Genomic DNA, 21453 nt, shown 5'->3' on the forward strand with positions numbered 1-21453 from the left:
CTGGAGAACAAAAAACTAAGACTATCTGCAAATTTTCACGCATCGCTCGCTTGCGGAGCGCATCCCCATCAGTGCGAGGAAATACCTGCCGTTGCAAAGATCGAGATCGTCGCAGCGCCTGTTGCCGCTGCAAGAACCAACACATCCTTCGCTTGCAGAACGCATTGCTTCGGTGCGCGAAAAGTACCATTGCTGCGATAATCATCGCAGAGCCTGTCATCGCTGGGTGGGATCGCCGCACCGCTTCCTTGCGGACCGCATCACTTCGCTGCGAGTATCGTCGCAGAGCCATTGCATCGAGGGGCTGCGAGAGGAGAAGATCGACACTGTGCTGCGCAACCCGAAGATCGTCGCATCATGCCTTTGCGAGACACTCCCTAAGGAACCTACGCACCAGAATGCATACAAGGTATCGCCTCTCTCCCCATACAGACCGGATTCATCGCAATACGCCCTCTGCGTCTAGCGGGGCTGTCGCATCGCCTCCCCAGGTTCTCAGGAGTGACGCATCACTTGTTTTCCACTGCACCATCTTCTGTTTTGGAACATTGTAGCATCTTAAGGTACTGTTGGCTGAACATGACGCAACTGTGAAATATTCTAACGCAACTGTGGATTATTTTGACGCAACCATTACGAACTCTTTAAAAACCATATCTTGAACTGTGTATGTTGGATTTTTGTCGTTTTGGTCATGTCTAGTTTAGACTAAATACTTCTATTTTTCTAAACTGTTGTGGAGTATGTTTGTGGTGTTTTCACAGGGTTACTGTGAGTGTAGGTACAAATACTTTACACATTGCCTTTGAAAAGCCTGTCTGCTCGTGCCACGCTACCAAGAGGGTGAGCAGGGGTTATCTAAAGAGTGTATCCTTCTTACCCTGACTAGAAGCAAGGGTCCCTATTTGGACAGTGGTACGTACCTCCGCCAACTAGAGACCCCCAGTTCTAACAACTGTAATATCAGTATCTAACATGCATACTGCCAAGTAACCACCTACTACTACAAAACCTTATCCAGTGAGCATGCTTGAGCCAGGGGCTGAGGATACTTGACATATTTGTGTAAATAAGTTGGAAAAATACACTGTATTTTAAAGCTGGTCAGGTCCTACAACATAGTGACAATTCCCTGAAAATGTAGCTCCTTTCCCATACCACCAAAATCACTGCACCCCTGTCGTGGTCAGGCAAACTTATCGGAAATATGGAACCAGGAGAAACAGTTTTTAATCTTGGCCTCCCATTTATCCAAAGTTCTTTGGCAATCACTTTTTAAACTTATTACTCTCCTCACTTTTTGAGAGCATTGAGATTCAACACAAAAGCTGCTAGTAAGCATATGGTTAAAAAGGGACTGGATACTTATAGAGGAGGGAAGAAGTGTGCAGTCACACGTATAATTTCCCAAATGCTTTACAGCGGTACATTTATGGCATTTTCAGTAAGTAGAATTGTGCCTCAGTCTGGGGTCTACTAATTTAACAACCGGTTTTATCCTGGGCAAATAAAACATGTTTTGTGCCTGATTCCAATGATCTTGCAATTTGACAGTGCTTTCAAACTTGCTTAAAGGAAGAAATATACACCAAGGGTATACTCACAGGGCAAACCTCCAGCATAGTATTCGTTTACACATTCAAGGCTGTTTTGCCTTTTTGTTATCTGAATGTGATCCTGTATTGGCATTGTGCAAGACTCCCCCCCCCCCCTGTGCTGCAGCTCCTCATTTCCTGCCATTGACAGCATATAAAGGAGTACAAGAGAAAGAGTTGCTTATCCTTTGAGATGAGAAAAACAAGTGGGGAATCAAAATAAGAGACAATGGGCATCCCACAGTGTTTCTATGTGGGCAGCGTGACAGTAGGCCTGATTGCAGGACTTACCTGAAGAATATGTCTCGTTACAATGGGGCCTAGGGAGGGGCCCCTTCCCTAGGTCTTGTATCGCCACAGCACAACTGTGAGGTCCAGGCAAGGGGTCTCCTCCCTTTGGCCCAATTGTAGTAACACACCTTGCTCGTAAATGGATAGAGAGGGGAAACAAGAGGATCAGTGTGGAGAGGGATAAATGTGAGAAGCCATGGCTTGGCTGTGGCGCACTGGCATGTGGTCCCATGCTGGTGGACTGAGTGCAGTGCCATGGGAAGCTATCTTCACTGTCCATGGCTAGTGCTGGCCTGTGAGAAATTGAGTTTTTAATTGATAGAGGTTAGTACACACCTCAAGTAATAACCTCAGTCCTTGTAAAGGTGCACCACTAAAGTCATTAAATAAATCTAAGCCCAACTCCATGATAGCTCTGGAACAGAGCAGATAGGCTCAAATTAGAGGCAATGTGTAACGTATTGATGCAGACTAAAACAGTTATAAAGGCGAAATACAAAATAATAAAATTCCCAAAACAAATTAGAAAAGTAGAGTACAATTGAATAAACAAAATTACACCACTTTGAAAAAAATCCATTAAAGGGAACGGATGATATGATTTTTTTGAAGTTTTCAGTAAAGCTAGCGCCTAGGAGCACAGAGTACCAATGATAGTCTATGGTCGTGGTATCCTGGGATGCATCCCAAAACGGAGCACAGGTTGAATACTTCAACCAGGTTCATCCTGGTCAAAGATTTTACCTTCTGACTTTAGTCCTTTAAGTCCCAATACACCACAGGAGTACACGTATAATGCCCATCGGGACCTCAGGGGGGCACTTAAAAACTCACAGGATGGCAGACAGATTGCTGGGCTGGCTCCTCCACAGTGTGGCACCGGCAGGCCCCATCATGATGATTAGAGCATCCTCAACTCATACTCTTACTGCTCAAGCTGACATCTGTTCGGCATTGGAAAAACACTATAGAGCAATGTATGACACTCCCGCCTTAGATCGGCAGGTACACATTGATGAGTTCCTATACGATATTGGATTACCCACCCTAGATTCCCTGTACAGGGAGGCCTTGAATGCTCCTGTTATGCTTCATGAAGTCTGTGGTGCAATTGGAGGTGCTGCCACTCAGAAGTTCCCAGGCCTCGACGGATTGCCTGTCGAGTTTTACAAGGCCTATGAGTCAATCTTAGCCCCCAAATTGCTGGAGTTGTACCAGACTGCGCTCAGGGAGGGCTGTCCTCCGCATACCCTTTGTGAATCAGTACTGGAGTCTTTACCCAAGCCTTACAGGGACCCAACAGAAGTCACCTCTTATTGTCTGTTATACTTGTTGGGCACTGAATATAAAATGCTCAGTAAGATCATAGATGTCCGCCTCTTGTAACAAATGCAGTGTCTAATGCACCCAGACCAAAATGGTTTCATCCCTGGAAGATCTACCACCCTCAATGTTCAACACCTACATAGAGTAATGGAGTTAGCCCCAAACCGTTGGGCGTATGCGGCCTGCCTTGTCTTAGGTTTAGGAAAAGTCGTTTGATACGGTGGACTGGGGCTACCTTTTTAATGTCCTGATGATGGGGGGTATCACCGTCCGACTACAGAGACTCATCTGACTATTTTACACTGAGCCCTCGGCCCAGGTGAAAATTGGTCACCTTATCTCAGCCCCTTTTATAGGGAGTAGAGGAACCCACCAGGGATGCCCCCTCTCGCCTATTTTATTCGCTTTCACAATGTTATGTTATGTTATGTTATATGGATATTTATTGCGCGCACAACTACTCAAGAGTATCCTGGCGCGAAGCATAACCACAGAGAAGTCAAGAGCTGAACAGCAGAGCAAAACAACTTTAATAGGCTATGTTAAAAAGATGGGTCTTAAGGAGTTTCTTAAAGCAACCAAGGTCTCTAGTGTCCCTAAGAGTGAATGGGAGGGAATTCCAGAGGGCAGCGGCTTTGACCGAAAAGGATTGACCGCCCAATCTGGTTCGCCGGAAGCGGGGAACTACCATCCTTCGTTGGGAAGCCGACCTTAGGTGGCGGCTTGGGACATGGAAAGTAACTCTTTTCTTGAGGTAGGCAGGACCAGTATCGTGAAGGGCTCGATGCGTGAGTACCAGGGCCTTGAATTGGACTCTTTGGGCCACCGGCAGCCAGTGAAGAGTAGCCAGTTGATGTCTTATGCTGTTTCTTCTAGAAATACCCAGCAGGAGTCTTGCGGCAGCATTCTGGATGAGCTGAAGTTTATTAACCAGAAAGGAAGGGGAGCCCAGATACAAAGCGTTAGCGTAGTCCAAGCGGGACAATATGAGGGCCCTAGCGACCGTTTCTTTAGCTGGCTGGGGTAAGAGAGGAAAGAATCTACTCAGAGATCTGAGGGTCCCGAAGCAGGCACCCGTCAATCGCTTGATCTGCTCTGCGAACCTCAGATCTTCGTTAAACCATATGCCCAGATTCTTGGCTGGGCCACCTTCAGAGAGGGGACGGGGAAAATCAGGTGGCCAAATTAATTCAGTGAATTGGCTTGGAAATTGGCCGTATAGTAAAATCTCTGATTTTCCCTCATTGCATTTAAGTTTGGCATGAGCTAACCAGGTGAAAACGGCAGCCAGGCATTTTAGTGCGACATCAGTTTCTAATGTCGTGTTGCCCCATGTAAACAGGAGCTGGGTGTCATCGGCATAGGCCATAATTTTTGCACCCAGCTCCTCGGCCAGGTAGATCAGCGGGGTCATATAGATGTTAAAAAGAAGTGGGCTCAAAGTAGAGCCCTGTGGGACCCCTGTCTGAACAGACCTGGCCGAAGAAGAGTACGGGGGCATCCAGACTTGTTGATAGCGGGAGTCCAGGAAAGATTCCAGCCAGGACCACACAGCCCCAGTGATGCCAATCTCAGTGAGGCGGGCCAGGAGGAGTTGGTGAGGAACCGTATCAAAGGCGGCAGAGAGGTCCAATAAAATTAGCGCCGCTCTGCCACCCTTGTCCGTACACTCCCTAATGGCTTCCACCACCTCCACCAAAGCTGTCTCAGTGCTGAAGGATGACCTAAAGCCCGACTGGGCTGGATGTAACGCACCAGATTCCTCCACAAAGGCATTTAGCTGCCGAAAGACAACCTTTTCGCAGACTTTCGCCAGTGCCGGGAGCAGGGAGATGGGGCGGTAGTTGGCTGCAATAGCGGGGTCTGCCGAAGGTTTCTTCAGGAGAGGCAAGAGTTTGGCTTGCTTCCACTGCTTAGGTACCACTGCCGATTGTAAAGACCAATTGATCAAAGTAGTGACCTCAGAGCCTACACAGTCCGCTACTCCCGCCAGAACTCTTGCCGGGCAGGGATCCGAGGGGGAGCCTGATTTTAAAGATTTTAGAAGTGTTAGGGTGTCCAATTGATCCACCATAGTGAATTTGGTAAGGCAGCTACTAGCGGGGGCGCCGGGTGCCAGCTCCGGGGGGAGTGAGGCAGCAGTACTCATAGCTAATCCCTCTTCAATAAGCCTGATTTTATTGATAAAGAAGGAAGAGAGCTCCTCACACCATTCGGCGGAAACTGGGATCTTTTTATGCTCCGCTATAGGTGAAAGAAAGCTTTGAACTATAGCAAAGATTTCCTTATCGTTGTTATCTGCTTTTAGGATCCTAGCCGCAAAGTAAGCCCCTTTCGCAGTCTTGACTGCTGTGTAGTACTCTCTTTGGGCTACACGAAGGTCTGCTTTAGTTTGCGGGGAGTATGCAACCCTCCAGAGCCGCTCCAATTTTTTGCAAGACCATTTTAGTTCTTTTAATGCTGGCGTGTACCAGGGTTGGGAAGGAAGCACGCGTTGAGAAATGTTCCGAGCCGGTTTGGAGGCAGTCACAACCCCCCGACTGACCCAGCTGTTGAAAAGATCCACTTGGCTCTCTAGGTTGGTGGACCGGTCAATTTGGGAGTGCATGAGGGCCTCCACCAGTCCAGGAATATTAATTTTTCGTGCTAAAGGGCCTGACTGGTTGGGAGGGTGGTGGGATGACAATGTCACATACCAGGAGAAAATAATCACAGCATGGTCGGACCAGGTAACAGGCTGGGGGTCTTTGAGGACTAAAGCAAAGTTGGAACAAACCAAGTCCAACACGTGACCTAGTGAGTGCGTCGGTTTGGAGACCCACTGAGTTAGGTGCGTTATGGCCAAAAGGTCTTGAAGACCCAATGAGTCCGAGGAACTAGTGGAATCTAAATGAATGTTAAAATCTCCTAAAAGGAGAAATTTTGGAAACCGTGGAGCTGTAAGCCCAACTGCTCCGACAATGCGGCGATGGGTTGGAAATCCTCTTAACTGAGGGTGTGCACATAGTCTCACTTTATGCAGATGACTTACTCATCTACATTTAAGACATCCGAGAAGGGATCAGTGGGATTGCAGAGACCCTTGAAGAGTTTTGCAATGCCTCGGGCTAGGGGTGAATTGGTCCAAGTCGGATGCTCTCCCTCTCCGAGTGGGCTGTCCTCTACAAAAACTATTGGTAGCTACCCACTTACTGAAATGAAAGCTCAGCACTTTTTGGTACCTGATGATCTGCATGTACGATGATAGGCAAGATCTCATTGGTAGGAACCTTACTAGAGCCATATCCTCCCTGCGCCCCAGATGATTTTTTGGAGCACCTTACCTCTCACAGTCCATGGGATGTTATTGCCATCTAAAATGGTGATGCTCCCAGCTTCCTGTATTTCTTTCATAATCTCTCAGTCTATATTCTACAGTCCAACTTTTGGGCCCTACATATCACACTGGGGACCTTCGTATGGAATAGGGGAGAATATTAGTGTCACTATGGAAGCTATAGCTACTCGTGGATGAGGGTTGGGGTGGCCAACTTTGAGCATTATTATCTGGCAGCTCAGCTGCAGTGACCTGCGAGATGGCTGGCAGGGCATCATATGGAAGAGCTAGCTCTGCTGAATGGAACCTGGGTGCAGACAATGGTTGCTACTTTCACAGGCAAAACTTCCCCGATAGTCCACTAACTTATTGCACATTACATACCTAAGTAACCGCAGAGGGTTACGACTCATGCCGTTAATCACTTCGTACTCCCCGGAAATCAGACTGAGTACTATGGACCTATTTTGTGCATCACTTGGGCGGAAGGGCTGAAGCGGGAGTGGGAACGCTGGGTGACTTGTTCCAGGATGGTGTGCTTATCTCCTTTGCCCAATTACAGGATGAATGTGAGCTACTGGCGGGACACCTCCAAGCCCATGGTGGGTTGTTGAGATGGTTGAGGGGCATCACAGACTCGGAACCAGAGCAACACCCGCTTGTGCCTACCCTTCACATCATGGGTAATGGGAGTAGGCTCATGACCTGGTTCGCACAGTCATTAGTGCACACCATGCTAGACCCTTTGCAGGTAAGGGATATAGACCGATCCTTTACACTCAAAGAATGGGAAAAAAGACTTGCATTATCCAAGGTAAGTATCCCGGAATGCGAAATTAGAGTATATATACAGCACAATATTCTTCTCAGGGCTTACCTCACCCCTGTGAGTTTGCATAACATTTTTGGGTCTTCTCCACTTTGCCCCCGGTGCCGCTCACTGAACGGCGATATAGCGCACATGTTTTGGAGCTGCCTGCAAGCCTTGGACCTTTGATAGGGGGTTACAGAGGCAATGTTGGAAGTGACGGGCTGCGAGGGGTTTCTCACCGTGGAAAGGGTGTTATTGGGTACATTCAATCAGAAAAAAGCACATAAGGTTACTAACCAATTTCTCGATTGGCCCACCTCATAGCACAGTGTTCCATAACAATGAATTGGAAGGCACCCACCCTCCTGACCATACGCCACTGGTGTGCAGCAATGCTTAAGTGAGGCAAGGCTGAAGCAGTGGAACTGAGGAGGGAAGAAGTCCAGGGGCTATGTAAGGTCCCCATAGCTGTCTCATGCGATGGTCTACAGCATGAGCTCCAGACATTCAAAGATTAGCTGGTAGATTAGATGCGGAACATCTCTAGTCTTTCACTCTTCATATAGGGTAGCTCACTGTCCTCCAAGTTACTCACTCAGGAGTTCTACGGGTCTCCCTTTCACGGACCTGAGTCCAATTCACAAGGAGGTACGAAAATGCCTAATGCCATGGAAGGTGGGGGTGAACACAAGAAGCAGCACATTCTCCATTATGCAAATCATTAAGGAGTACTGTGGAGGTTAAAATGTCATGCAGCTTGCAGGCTTGATGGCCTAAACCAATGTGGTGTGTTTCTCTCTGTGGTGATCTGTAGGCTTACCATGTTTTTGTTCACACGTTTAAGAACTGAACAGGCAGCTCCTTCACCACATACCGTTTATGTAAGAATGTCCTATGCATATATTGTCACCTAATACAGAATTGTATACTATGTATTGCAATGAAAATGAATAAATGTGGTTAAAAAAAACCAGCCCTCATTCAGCTGCTTATTTATTAATTTGGTTGATATACCAGTGCTCTTGAGGTGAAATAGTTGCTTAGACAGGATTATATGTTTTCAAGTCACAAACAATCAAGTAATACTGTCATAAAAAGGGCTGCATTGCGCCGCATAATTTCCCTATTGTTGCTGCATAATTTAGTTTACCTTGAGTTAACAAGGGGCAAGCCTGTGCACACAGTTGCAGGGGCTACTACATGAATTTGCACTTTTTGAGAACAATGGTTGATTTTTTGGTTTCAGGAAATTACTTTTAAACTGGCAATGGCCTAGCAGCTTCCCCAACAATTAAGTGTTACCTAAGCCATGCCAAAAGTATGCTGTGGTATTGGGTATGTGGCAAAGTGAAGTAATACTGTGTCCGTTTTTTCTTTTTTAGTGTCTTTGAAGAGCCAGCAGCTTCATCTGGAAACATAAGTCTTTTCACATTTATTTACTGTTGCACACACCTCACAAAAAACACCCTGCCACCAATTGCTTTATAACAATATTCTGCCTTATATAGGATAGTGTGTTAGAAGGAAGGTTTTAGCTAGTCGGCAGAAATGGTGTCTCGGTGGATGACTGCTGCCTAGGTCCTAACTGGAGGACACCTCTGGACCAAGATCAGAGACTGAGACAGCAGATACAGAGACAGCCTCTGATGGAGAGCAAAATGGAGCAGCATCTGAATATTATTTTTAAGTTGGCAGAGTTCCATCCGATGACTCATCTTCCAGCAATTCCGAGGGACATGATGATGGCTGTCATGCTGTCCCTTCACAAGCACACTCTCTGCAGCAGAGCAACCGTAGCAGGGTAGACCAACCCAGAGAGCAGGCATGTGTGGCAGCAAGCACAAACTTAGTGCTCTATTGGCAGCCCTCCAATTTAGTTCAGCAGGAAATTCCGACGTTCACTGGCAACGCTGAATATAAAGTTCATACATATCCAATTTTTTGCTGATTGACTGCTTCCATCTCTTTTTGGATGTTGACTTCCTTGAGCAAATTGTACAGCAAACAAATTTGTGTGCCGAATAATTTCTGAGGGAGCATGGAGGCACTACATGGTCTCATTCTAGGGCACACTGGTGGACTCCCATTCCACTTGAGGAGTTGTGATCATTTTGGGCCTTACACTCTAACGGGTTTAGTGCACAAACCGAGCTTGGAGTCCTACTGGTCTTTACTCGCACGGTTTGGGTAACACCCATCTTTGCACCATACATGAGATCGTTCTTTGATATTGCAGCGTATGCTAGATTTCAATGACAATTCTGCTGCATTGCCCTGAGACCATTCAGACCCAGACAGCTTGTCTAGCCACTTCTTATCAAAGATTATGACCTTTATATGGACAACTTCTATACAAGAGTATAGCTGTTCAGTGAAGTGAACAAAGTTGGCAGAGTGGCATGCGGTACAGTTCATTGTTGCCACAAAGGATACTTGCACAAGCTTATTTATACGAAGCTCCAAAAATCCTGGAGCACTGCGTTACATTCCAACGAACTGCTTGCAGTCAAGTTCTCTGATAGATGTGATGTGTACGCGCTCAATACAATTCTTGATGAGAGCACTTCCCCGTCATTGTTTGAGATTAGATGGCCGATGTTCACAAGCCCACCTGTATACTTGATTAGAACAAGTACATAGGCAGAGTGGATAAGAATGACCCAGTTCTTCAGCCATACAAGGCAAGTCATAAAACTTGCACTTGGGATAAGATGTCAACATACAATGCATATGTTGTTTATTGTCAGACAACCACATGAAGACTCATGTTTTTATGTCACTTTCAGTTGACTGTCCTTGAAAGTCTTACTGCTACAGAAGCAGCAGCCTCCACTTTACATGCTTTGGAGTATGTGGTAAGGCTGAAGGAGCGACACTTTGTAGACTGCAATCCTGAAACAGCCAAAAAGACATTGTTGTAGAGTCTGCCCTGAGGAAGGAAAGAGGCAGTAGATGTGTGTTTACTATTTCCAGTGCCCATCTCAGCCAGGCCTGTGTTTTCCTACCTGCTTTATATTGTACCAAACAAAAAGTGAAGTACTTGGAAATTGACTGAGGTGAAGCGGTCATTAGATAAGCCTTTCAATGGCTTTGCATGGATACCTACCTTCCATGGACCCCTACTTCACCAGGCAAGCAGCTGTAGAATAGGGTTTCCTCTACTTGAGGAAATCATGGACTTGCTCAGGGCCTGCTTGACTCCTTTATCCGCCATAAGATTGTGGTAGGTGTTTTGTTAGCCTATTGACAACTGCATTAAAGTCCCCACACTGCACATAATGGTGGGCGGAACATAAGCCATGTTGTTACGGCGTAACCTGTGTGGCAAAAACATAAATTCTTGACTAGTTTTCGAAGTGCTGTTTAGGGAACTTATGTATACACTACAAGGACCAACCTGATTGCCCACGAGAACCGGGATAAGTGGAATAAGTAAAACAAATATCCCATGGAACTCATTCACAAACACTTCTACTTTTGCTTTGAACCGGTGCAAACTCAATTAGTAATTGTATTATAATCAATGTTATTGAAAAAAGGTACCGGGCACAATATCTTGTATGATGATGATTTTCAAATTTTTAGTATAAGGACAATATGCATTTCATTATGTATCAAAATTAATGCAGAGGACCATTGCTCAGACAGTAAACTAACAACAACATAGAACAATACGCTGAACAGGTTCCAAGGTTCTACATGTTTTTATAAATCAGCAAACGTAAGTGGAGATTCTGCCCATTCATCTATGGTATCTCCTGGCAAACCATTTCATGTTTAAAAAGTAACTTAGGTAGGGATATCAATGTTTTCACCTGCAGTTAGTCTTTGGGTCTCATCGGGACAAAAGTTGTCTGATTAAAGTTCCATCAAAAGGTAGTCTTCTGTACCAGAAATGTTTTGATTGTCATCAGGTGAGAAAAGAGTATATTTTAGGTGCCTCACCTTAGGCATCTAGTTCAACAATATGGCACTAGTGAGCTTGCAATGTTTGAGGGCTGCATGGCCACGATGGGCCTGCTGTACAAGGCATAAAGTCTTGACTTGGACTCTTTGTGCGGTAGCCAGCTGAGTTACATCATTACCGGGAGATGTGGTCATTGTGCTTCAAGCCATGTTTAAGGAGGGCTGCACAGTTTTGGAATCTTTGAAGATTGGCCACTGTCTTTGCAGGAAGCTGCCTGTACATTTCATTGCATTTTTCAATTTTCGATATAACCATCACAAGCACAAAAAGCGCAAAAGCAATGAAACATTTGAAGGGCACCATGGTCGTAAAACACACATATATTGAAGCTATTCCCATTGTACCAGTCATAGATTGGCGTCTAGAACACTCAAGCTGGGGACGTTTGGGAAGGGGGTGGTAGTGGGGTCATGGAGGGAGGAAAATCAAATGCAAGCTTGGCGGGTCACCAGACCCAAGAAGGTAAGTGTTGGTCTTAGAGGTGTTAAGATAGAGCCCATTCGGGTGCATGCAGTTCTGGATACTACAGGACAGTCTGTGGCGACCTGGATCTTTGAAGTATCTCGCTAGAGTCAACACATTCCACAAATTGAATTTCTGCCAGATGCACATTTCTTGATGGTTAATTCTTGAGTGGCAAAAAAGTTATGTGTAGGGAGCTACCCTTTCTGTCAGGAAAAGGACTGGGTCAATAACTCTAAGAAAAAACAGGGTGCCTTTTCCTGATTGTTATGCCTTGTAGGTATGCCGCTCCTGCTGGAGGTGGCAACCTCTGTGTGAACAGGAATTGTGCAGTCTTATTTAGGTTACCAAATTTACAACCTGAATTAACAACCTTTCAGTGTTATACGGGACCACATATAAAGCATAGAAAGCATAGAAATGTTTAAAATTTGTAGTGCATTTATTCAAAAGAATTTTTTGTTTAAAAAGTCATGGTGTTACAAAACTGTTGCATTAAAAACTCGTTACACGGTATATATTCAATGTATATAAACAATATTAATAACACATTTCTTAAAAGACAATATCATTTATTTTTAAAAAAAGTTCTCCTTTATACAGTATTGTTTCCAAAAAACATATTTGTAAAAAGATAATAAAACACAAATGTTAGGAACAAAAATGTCGACGCGGCGTTTCGGTGCCCCTGATGTTCTTGCACCTTCTTCAGGACTTGTTCCCTGATTGGTCACATCTACAAAGACATATATCATAATATGTTTCATTAGGTCCCATCTACTAGTTTCAGTTACATATACTCAATACAGCATTTGATAAACCTAACATTTGGTAACCTCTAAAGTCTCTTATGCACATCCCAACTTAGGATTTGTTACAACGCTGTTGTTATACTTTCTACATTTATCTATAAATTGATTAACTTCTAGGCTTGGTGGTGGTATGGTGTTATTATTTTACACCAGTAGTAGATGACTAACTCTGTTTCATATTTCCTCTGCTGGACAGTCCCTTATCCCACTCCTTTCTGAGATCTTACTGTCGGTCATTTACATATAACCCTGAGGTCTGGAATAGGATTCATTTCCCTTTTGCTCTGTGGTGATCTTTCAATTGTATCCCACTGTCAGTCATTTAAATGTAACCCTGAGGTCTGGAATGAGATTTCTTTCCCTTTTCCTCCCAACCAGTTTAGTTATCCAACTTACCCAGGTGGTATTCCCTGGACCCTTTTGATCATATGAGTCTGTTTAGCATCTGCTCATATTTTCGTTCCCTTTAGCTATATGGGATTTCCTCTCAATCAATGTTCTTAGTTTTTCCTTGGAGACTTTGGAAATTAACCACTTCAGTACTATAAAGTAAAGAGAAAACATTTATATATCTTCACTTTTTTCCTTTTTATGACTAACTCCTGTTCAGTCTAAAAGTTAAATATATGCTCCTCACCGGTTTTTATTTCCAATTCTTACTTTAGTTGTAAGGAGGATGCCTCTGGGAGCTCCCTTTCTTATGGGTTGGATACTTCACGCCCCTGCTCCGTCTAAGGATGGGATAATCTTTGTTAATGTATCTGGATTGCTCCTTAATTTCATCTGAATTATCACCTTCCTATTCTTTTCCTTACCTTATTAAATATTTCGGAGTTACCATTAGTTTACTTCACTCATGGGGATGTTGATCTTTAGGTAGATGCCTTTTGACTTGGCTTGTATTTCTAGGAAGGGATAAATTTTAAGGCTGAGTTAGAACAGTCTGTTTCCTTTAAAGAAACATTCTTCTCCTAGCAGCGCTAGCATAACCCTGTTTTTACTTACTTGGTGAAGGGAGCTGAGCTGCGTGGCGTCCTCCTTGCCTCTTGAGTCTTTTCCATATAATGAAACTACCTTGTGTCTGGTATTTATACTGTCACAGATTGGTTCATTGTTTGACTAATCATTGACACCTGGTTACTGTTTGTAGGTGCAGGTACAAGGTGACCCGATTGTGGCCGCCATCTTGTAGTGGGTTAAAACCCTATTTCTCTATTTGCTTTTTTTCCCTAGATTATTACTGTTCTATCTCTCTGTGCATTTTATTGGTTTCCTCAATGTATACCTCCTTCTAGTGGTTATCTTCATAGTGGTTTCAAAATGGCGCTCATAGTATGAGCGGAACACAATCAGGTCGTAAACTCATCGGGTTATAAACATGCCAAGGATATGTGCTTGCTAAATTAGAAATAATAGCAGGCGAGGACCAAACATAAAATACCATAACTCATAACATTCGAGTGAAAACAAGGGACCAAAACAGATAACCACTATGGAGTTTAGAAAATCACGAGTACTCCCAATCGAAAATGGCGCTCGAAGTATGAGCGGAGTTTAATCAGGTTTTAAACCCTTCGATCTATAAACGTGTGAAGGAGGTGTGCTCGCTAAAATAGAAAAAATAGCAAGCGATGACCCAGCGTAAAATAAACGCGGTACGAACATAACACTTAAATAAGAAAAATAACATATGAAGTTAACAGCGGTAAAACTCAGCAGAGTCCGGTAATAGGTAGAAGGAGGTATACATTGAGGAAACCAATAAAATGCACAGAGAGATAGAACAGTAATAATCTAGGGAAAAAAAGCAAATAGAGAAATAGGGTTTTAACCCACTACAAGATGGCGGCCACAATCGGGTCACCTTGTACCTGCACCTACAAACAGTAACCAGGTGTCAATGATTAGTCAAACAATGAACCAATCTGTGACAGTATAAATACCAGACACAAGGTAGTTTCATTATATGGAAAAGACTCAAGAGGCAAGGAGGACGCCACGCAGCTCAGCTCCCTTCACCAAGTAAGTAAAAACAGGGTTATGCTAGCGCTGCTAGGAGAAGAATGTTTCTTTAAAGGAAACAGACTGTTCTAACTCAGCCTTAAAATTTATCCCTTCCTAGAAATACAAGCCAAGTCAAAAGGCATCTACCTAAAGATCAACATCCCCATGAGTGAAGTAAACTAATGGTAACTCCGAAATATTTAATAAGGTAAGGAAAAGAATAGGAAGGTGATAATTCAGATGAAATTAAGGAGCAATCCAGATACATTAACAAAGATTATCCCATCCTTAGACGGAGCAGGGGCGTGAAGTATCCAACCCATAAGAAAGGGAGCTCCCAGAGGCATCCTCCTTACAACTAAAGTAAGAATTGGAAATAAAAACCGGTGAGGAGCATATATTTAACTTTTAGACTGAACAGGAGTTAGTCATAAAAAGGAAAAAAGTGAAGATATATAAATGTTTTCTCTTTACTTTATAGTACTGAAGTGGTTAATTTCCAAAGTCTCCAAGGAAAAACTAAGAACATTGATTGAGAGGAAATCCCATATAGCTAAAGGGAACGAAAATATGAGCAGATGCTAAACAGACTCATATGATCAAAAGGGTCCAGGGAATACCACCTGGGTAAGTTGGATAACTAAACTGGTTGGGAGGAAAAGGGAAAGAAATCTCATTCCAGACCTCAGGGTTACATTTAAATGACTGACAGTGGGATACAATTGAAAGATCACCACAGAGCAAAAGGGAAATGAATCCTATTCCAGACCTCAGGGTTATATGTAAATGACCGACAGTAAGATCTCAGAAAGGAGTGGGATAAGGGACTGTCCAGCAGAGGAAATATGAAACAGAGTTAGTCATCTACTACTGGTGTAAAATAATAACACCATACCACCACCAAGCCTAGAAGTTAATCAATTTATAGATAAATGTAGAAAGTATAACAACAGCGTTGTAACAAATCCTAAGTTGGGATGTGCATAAGAGACTTTAGAGGTTACCAAATGTTAGGTTTATCAAATGCTGTATTGAGTATATGTAACTGAAACTAGTAGATGGGACCTAATGAAACATATTATGATATATGTCTTTGTAGATGTGACCAATCAGGGAACAAGTCCTGAAGAAGGTGCAAGAACATCAGGGGCACCGAAACGCCGCGTCGACATTTTTGTTCCTAACATTTGTGTTTTATTATCTTTTTACAAATATGTTTTTTGGAAACAATACTGTATAAAGGAGAACTTTTTTTAAAAATAAATGATATTGTCTTTTAAGAAATGTGTTATTAATATTGTTTATATACATTGAATATATACCGTGTAACGAGTTTTTAATGCAACAGTTTTGTAACACCATGACTTTTTAAACAAAAAATTCTTTTGAATAAATGCACTACAAATTTTAAACATTTCTATGCTTTCTATGCTTTATATGTGGTCCCGTATAACACTGAAAGGTTGTTAATTCAGGTTGTAAATTTGGTAACCTAAATAAGACTGCACGATTCCTGTTCACACAGAGGTTGCCACCTCCAGCAGGAGCGGCATACCTACAAGGCATAACAATCAGGAAAAGGCACCCTGTTTTTTCTTATAATTCTTGAGTGGTCACTTAGAGATGCTAGTATGAATCCCAGATCACTTAGCTTGCAGTGGCGTGGGTCACGTTCAATAAGCCGCCGAACATCTCTAACGAAGAAAGACTTTTTCATTTGACTATATAAATATGTTCTGTCAGTTTCTGACTTTTCCTTTGCTTATCTGTCTTCACTGGTTTTTTTTTTTTAACATAGCCGGAGTTTTCCCTTCTGTGGCAGGGAGTGCTGTACAATTAAGGGCCAATGACACATGCCCCGCTCTAAACCTCCTTCAGTGATATTCTAGGGGACATGTCACAGGTCCTCAAACACTTGGAAATCACCACTCATGAGCGTTTTTCAATTAACGCAGTGCACACCTTCGGAGTAAATGAAAGCTTTCTTCGAATAATTTAAATTGGAACAGCCTTTTCAAACACTGAAAAACCAATAGGCAATTTTCACCTTTCTGCCAAACAGGAGTGGTAATGGGACATGTAAAAAATGCCAAATATTAAGCTCCACCGGGTCTTTTAGTGTGGTTTGTAAAATAAACGCTTTTCACGAACTATCATTACATGGAAATAGGCTTCAAATAAACTATTAACTCCCTAGGCGCACTTCTGGCAGGTGGCCTGATTGCGTTTTCATTGCTTACTTCAACTTAAATATAATGGTAGGTAAGAAAGGCAGTGTGGTCTCTGAGGTAATGAGAAGAAATCTGTTTTTCACTTTCCTAATTAGGTTACTTTACGCAGCGTGGGAGAAGACATCTGTATAATTCAATCTCAAAATGGGGACGCGAATGAATTGATGTATTGCTTTAATAAATGCCAATCATATAAGCTGTCACATATCGCCGCAGCAAATGGAACACTGGCAGTAAAGGGACCAATTAGCTGCCTTCCGGCATTGGCATGTTAATAGTAAGAGTGGATAAGAGCTCTGGGGTGGGGCAGGCTCTATTCTGTGAACTAGTTAGAAATTAAACTGGGTCAGCCCTAATTCTCGATGCTAGTACTTCTATGCAGGAAACTATGGGGCATATTACCAACAAATAGCACTATTTATCGCTAAGTAGGGTTAGCGGCAATATTTTTATCGCCGCGCATCACTGGTTTTTATCACTGCGATAACTTGCTATTAGCAAGGTTTATCTCAAAAGCGATAAAAATCCAGGCAATAGCAGCGAAATGCGTGAATATTGCTGAGAATACAGTGATATTCACGCATTAGCGACTAAATGCTCTTAGCCATGTTATCCACCTCCCATTGGATAACATGGCTAAGAACTGGTCTGGGCAGGTGTTAGTATTTGGAGATATTCGAGCTTAGCGCAAATATTTCCATCGCTATGCCTGCCTTGCTAATATACGATAGTGACGTTCGCGACTGCTGTCAGTCGCCAACTGGTTGGGTACGCCCACTTTGCATGTCATTAGCGATAAATATCACTGACATGCAAAGCGGGCCCCAAACCGCTCCCTATCACCTACAAGCTGTCGCTAACTGCTGTTAGCGACAGCTTGTTAATAGGGCGATAGAATTATCGCCGCTTAGCGGCCGAAAACGGCCGCTAACGCTGCGATATTTGCCTATCGCTCTCCTTGGTAATATGCCCCCTGGTTCTTTACTTAGGCACATCATATTGTGGGTACACAAGAAGAGGGCCAAAGCTTTAATACATTTTATTTTATGTTATACATTTTTTTACAGCTCAGCGTATTGACAGACAGAATGTCTTCTGATGGTTCAAGTTTATCAAAATGCTACCCAGACAGCCGACCTAGCTAAGGACGGGCGTAATAGCCACCAAGGATCAGCTCCCACTTCCTTTCGTCTTTTCCTCCTTTGTTATTTTCTCGCCTGGGGCTTTCATTGGTTTCTCCAGGAGGAGGATTCATGGTGCAAGTCAGAGTGCCATTGAGTGGGCGGGGCATCTGGTTTATATACCTGGCAGACACTGGGTCAAGCCTCTTAGTTCCCTGCCTGCTTCCATATGAGGACCCTCTGTCAGAGGCAACGATTGAAAATATGATGGGTAAGCACAATAGATGCCCTATATTAGTATATAAACTGGGTGGTTTATTTATGAGAGCCCTGCATCACTTTTGCACCACATAAAGTTGTACATGTGTGACACAGGGGTCTCAATCCGATTTATGCGTGGCTTTGAGTGGCCTAATAAATATTGAGTAAAGCAACGCAGCGCAAATCGCAAATCTGTATGCCTCCAGAGCTATCTCCATTTCTCCAGTTTTTTCCTCTTTCTTAATGTGCTGCATACTACAGCACACATAGAAAGAGGAAAACACCTTTTAAGATTGTTTTTGTGCAGGAAGGTGTCCCATCCGAAAAATGGGTGTTGTATCACTCATCTGCTCCTTTGATGCTTTTCCTATTGTTGTTTTAAAATAGAGAGTGCTCACATTTGCAATATCCTGTTGTGTTTATCTGCACATGTGATGATTGAAAATAAAAAGAACAAGCTACGACCACTTTTGAAGGGCAAAAATCTGAGTCTGTCTCCTCTTTGTGCATGGTAAATAGCGCACAGAGGTGTGGGTACTATGGAGAGGGCGTTCTAGAAAGGACAGACTTGTAACCTTTCACCAATCCGAAGTAGTGTGTATAGTCAGTTTCTGCCAAGTACAACATTGTATGCATTTACACAATATATTTCATTTGATGAATTAGAGCGTGCAGTGTTAATGAAATTACATTTCTGTGCTTTCACGCACGATAAAATTATGAATTTTTGGTGAATAACATTTTGAATCTCATTAACATGTTGCATTTTCTTTCATAAAAACCTATGAGTTTTATAACATTGGAATCTCTTTTGTATTAGAATGTTAAAATGTTTAGATAATAATAACAGTTTCCTCCCGACAGTTGGAATCTTCTCAACTGTGTCAGAGCCCTTCCAACTGACTTTGTCGGTTTGCATTCTGACTGCTCGATTACGATGTTGGCGCTCGGAACATAAACCGCGCGGGCATTGCGCTTCGGTTTCGAGCAACTCACAGAGTATTCGTATCAGTCGGAACTGCATCGTACACCCCTATGGACAGCCTTTCCACCATCGGGATTACGATGTTGATTTCCAACAGCCTTTCCGCATCGGCCTGTCCAACATGGAAAGGCTGCCGGAAAGTGACTTTGGGAACCCTTGGCAAGGTCCCCTAGCTCCCGCGTCCTATGGTTGATGGCTAAGGGGGTACCTAAGGAACCACCCTATAAAACCCTGAACTGTGTGGCAGGCACCATGGGGTGCCTGCAACAGGGTGCAGGGTTTCCCGCACAAACCCCATTTCCCAATAGGAGCCTGTGCTACAGCCGGTTGTCGGGCGTAACACAAGCTCCCATAGGAAACAATGGGAATGCGACAGAACAGTGTTCGGTCGCATCGTAAACCATCGATCAGAACCGCTGACCGATATTCGATCAGTCCTGATTCTAAGTTGGTGTTGGGCAGAGGCTTTCCGACGAACATCGTAATAAGCACCTTAATGTGTCATATAATATGTACTTCAGTAAACTCTGCCATTACCTGTATTTCCTGGTATTTCGTTCTCTTTTCAGTGAATGAGTTGCACTTGGAGAAGGGCGCATTTGGGTAAGCCTATTTATCCATCAATTATGGATTATAACATATTTTGGTGATCCAATATAATATTGTTTCCATGAACCACACACAGTTTGTAAAACTTCCTGATGTGAAGAATATCAAAGGTAAGAAATTGTTTTTTTTACTATTGTGTTTAAAAATATGTTTAACATTGGGATCTATAGTTAGACAAAAATAAAAATAGGTAGTAGTGTTCCCTGAAGGGAGAAACCACACATCAAATAGTGACCCTAAATATATGTGATAGTCATGAGTATGTTTAGCCTTATGTTGCAAGAATTAGATCGAGGTGCTAGGGCAGCTTGTGACATCTACTACCTAGAGATGTTGTCAGCACATTTTTTTGTTTTAAATACACCCTATACTAGTGTTGGACTGATAAATACACGTAAGGGTGTGCTGCTAAAGCTTATATGGCTTTTATTGTGATGTATATTGTTGTTTTATGTGTATTTGGTTCTGTTTTTATTGTAATTTTTTTACACCTTTATAATTTTAAGACCAGAATGTTCGTTTTATAGTGGGCTAGGGTGGAGAATACATTTTAAAATGTGTTTTAAAAAGTTTGCTCCAGTTAAAAAATGTATTGTGAGATTTAAGTAAAGACATTTTTTTAAATGTTCAATTATAATCCATTTCATTATTCAATGTGAAAAATATAATTATTTAAAAATATATATTTTTTTATTATTTTATTTTTGTGAATTTAATTTAAACTAAATTGTTGGTATGCATTGACATAAGTCAATTTATAATTTATTAAAACATTCAGGGTCTGATTATGATCTTTGTCGGAAAGCCCCCGACCTTAGGTCAGAGGTTTCTGACTGAGAGCGTTAGTTTCCCTTCCAATCCCCTAATTACAATTTAGGTGGTCGGAAGGTGATACCAGCCAGCCATTTTGGCTGTATTCCGATGGGCTTAAAGAGCCTGGCGCCCAGTTGTAGACGGGCCCGTAATCCATATGGATGGCATCCAGATTACGATACTCTGGCAGGAATTCCATGCCGGGCTTTCAATGCCAGGCTTTCTGACATGTAAAGCCTGTTCGGAAAGCGAGTTTGGGGGCCCCAACAAGGCCTCTTTCTGTTTATGACCTCTGGTTGGGGGCAGAGGTGGCACCTATGGTCCCCCCTTGTTGATCCCTGCACCGTGTGGTAGGCACCCAGAGGGGCCTGCCATGCGGTGCAGGAATGAACACATCCTCCCATATCCCTATGGGAGCTTGTGCTACAATCGGTTTACTGCTCCCATAGGGAAAGGAGAGTATGTGACGGCACCCTGTGCTGTCGCATCGTCATTAGGCAGTCGGGACTGCTGATCGGAGGTAGGTCGAACTCGTATGAGCGACGGTGTTGGGCGGACGCAAGTCTGCCTGACATCAAAATAAGCCCCTGAATTGTTTAAAATATTACATACATTGTTTTATAAATGTTTTATTTTTGACATGCATTCATAATTGTTCCCTATATATAAGTTATGTATTCTTTCACTAAATGGTGCACTAGTTTATGTTTATGGTTGTGTTGCAATATTTGTTATAGAAATTTGTGTTCAAATATATTTTTATTTGAATTTTATTCTATTTCTTTGCTAATTCATTTAAATAAAGGAAAAAAGGAGTAAAATGTTTATTTGTGTTGTAAATTATTTTGT

General features: G+C 42.9%; 2 long non-coding RNA genes across 2 annotated transcripts; one reads left to right on the forward strand and one right to left on the reverse strand.

The window, feature by feature from the left end:
* Positions 1–12428: 12428 nt before the first annotated feature.
* LOC147709245 (uncharacterized) lies at positions 12429–13261 on the reverse strand. Its single transcript, XR_015296541.1, has 3 exons — positions 13218–13261; positions 12977–13122; positions 12429–12504 (listed from the first exon to the last, which is right to left on the reverse strand). It is a non-coding gene; the product is annotated as an uncharacterized LOC147709245 (long non-coding RNA).
* Positions 13262–14926: 1665 nt separating this feature from the next.
* LOC147709246 (uncharacterized) lies at positions 14927–15759 on the forward strand. The gene is made up of 3 exons (XR_015296542.1): positions 14927–14970; positions 15066–15211; positions 15684–15759. It is a non-coding gene; the product is annotated as an uncharacterized LOC147709246 (long non-coding RNA).
* Positions 15760–21453: the final 5694 nt, after the last annotated feature.

This window comes from Lissotriton vulgaris, chromosome 6, assembly GCF_964263255.1.
Source record: "Lissotriton vulgaris chromosome 6, aLisVul1.2, whole genome shotgun sequence".
Taxonomy (NCBI): domain Eukaryota; kingdom Metazoa; phylum Chordata; class Amphibia; order Caudata; family Salamandridae; genus Lissotriton; species Lissotriton vulgaris.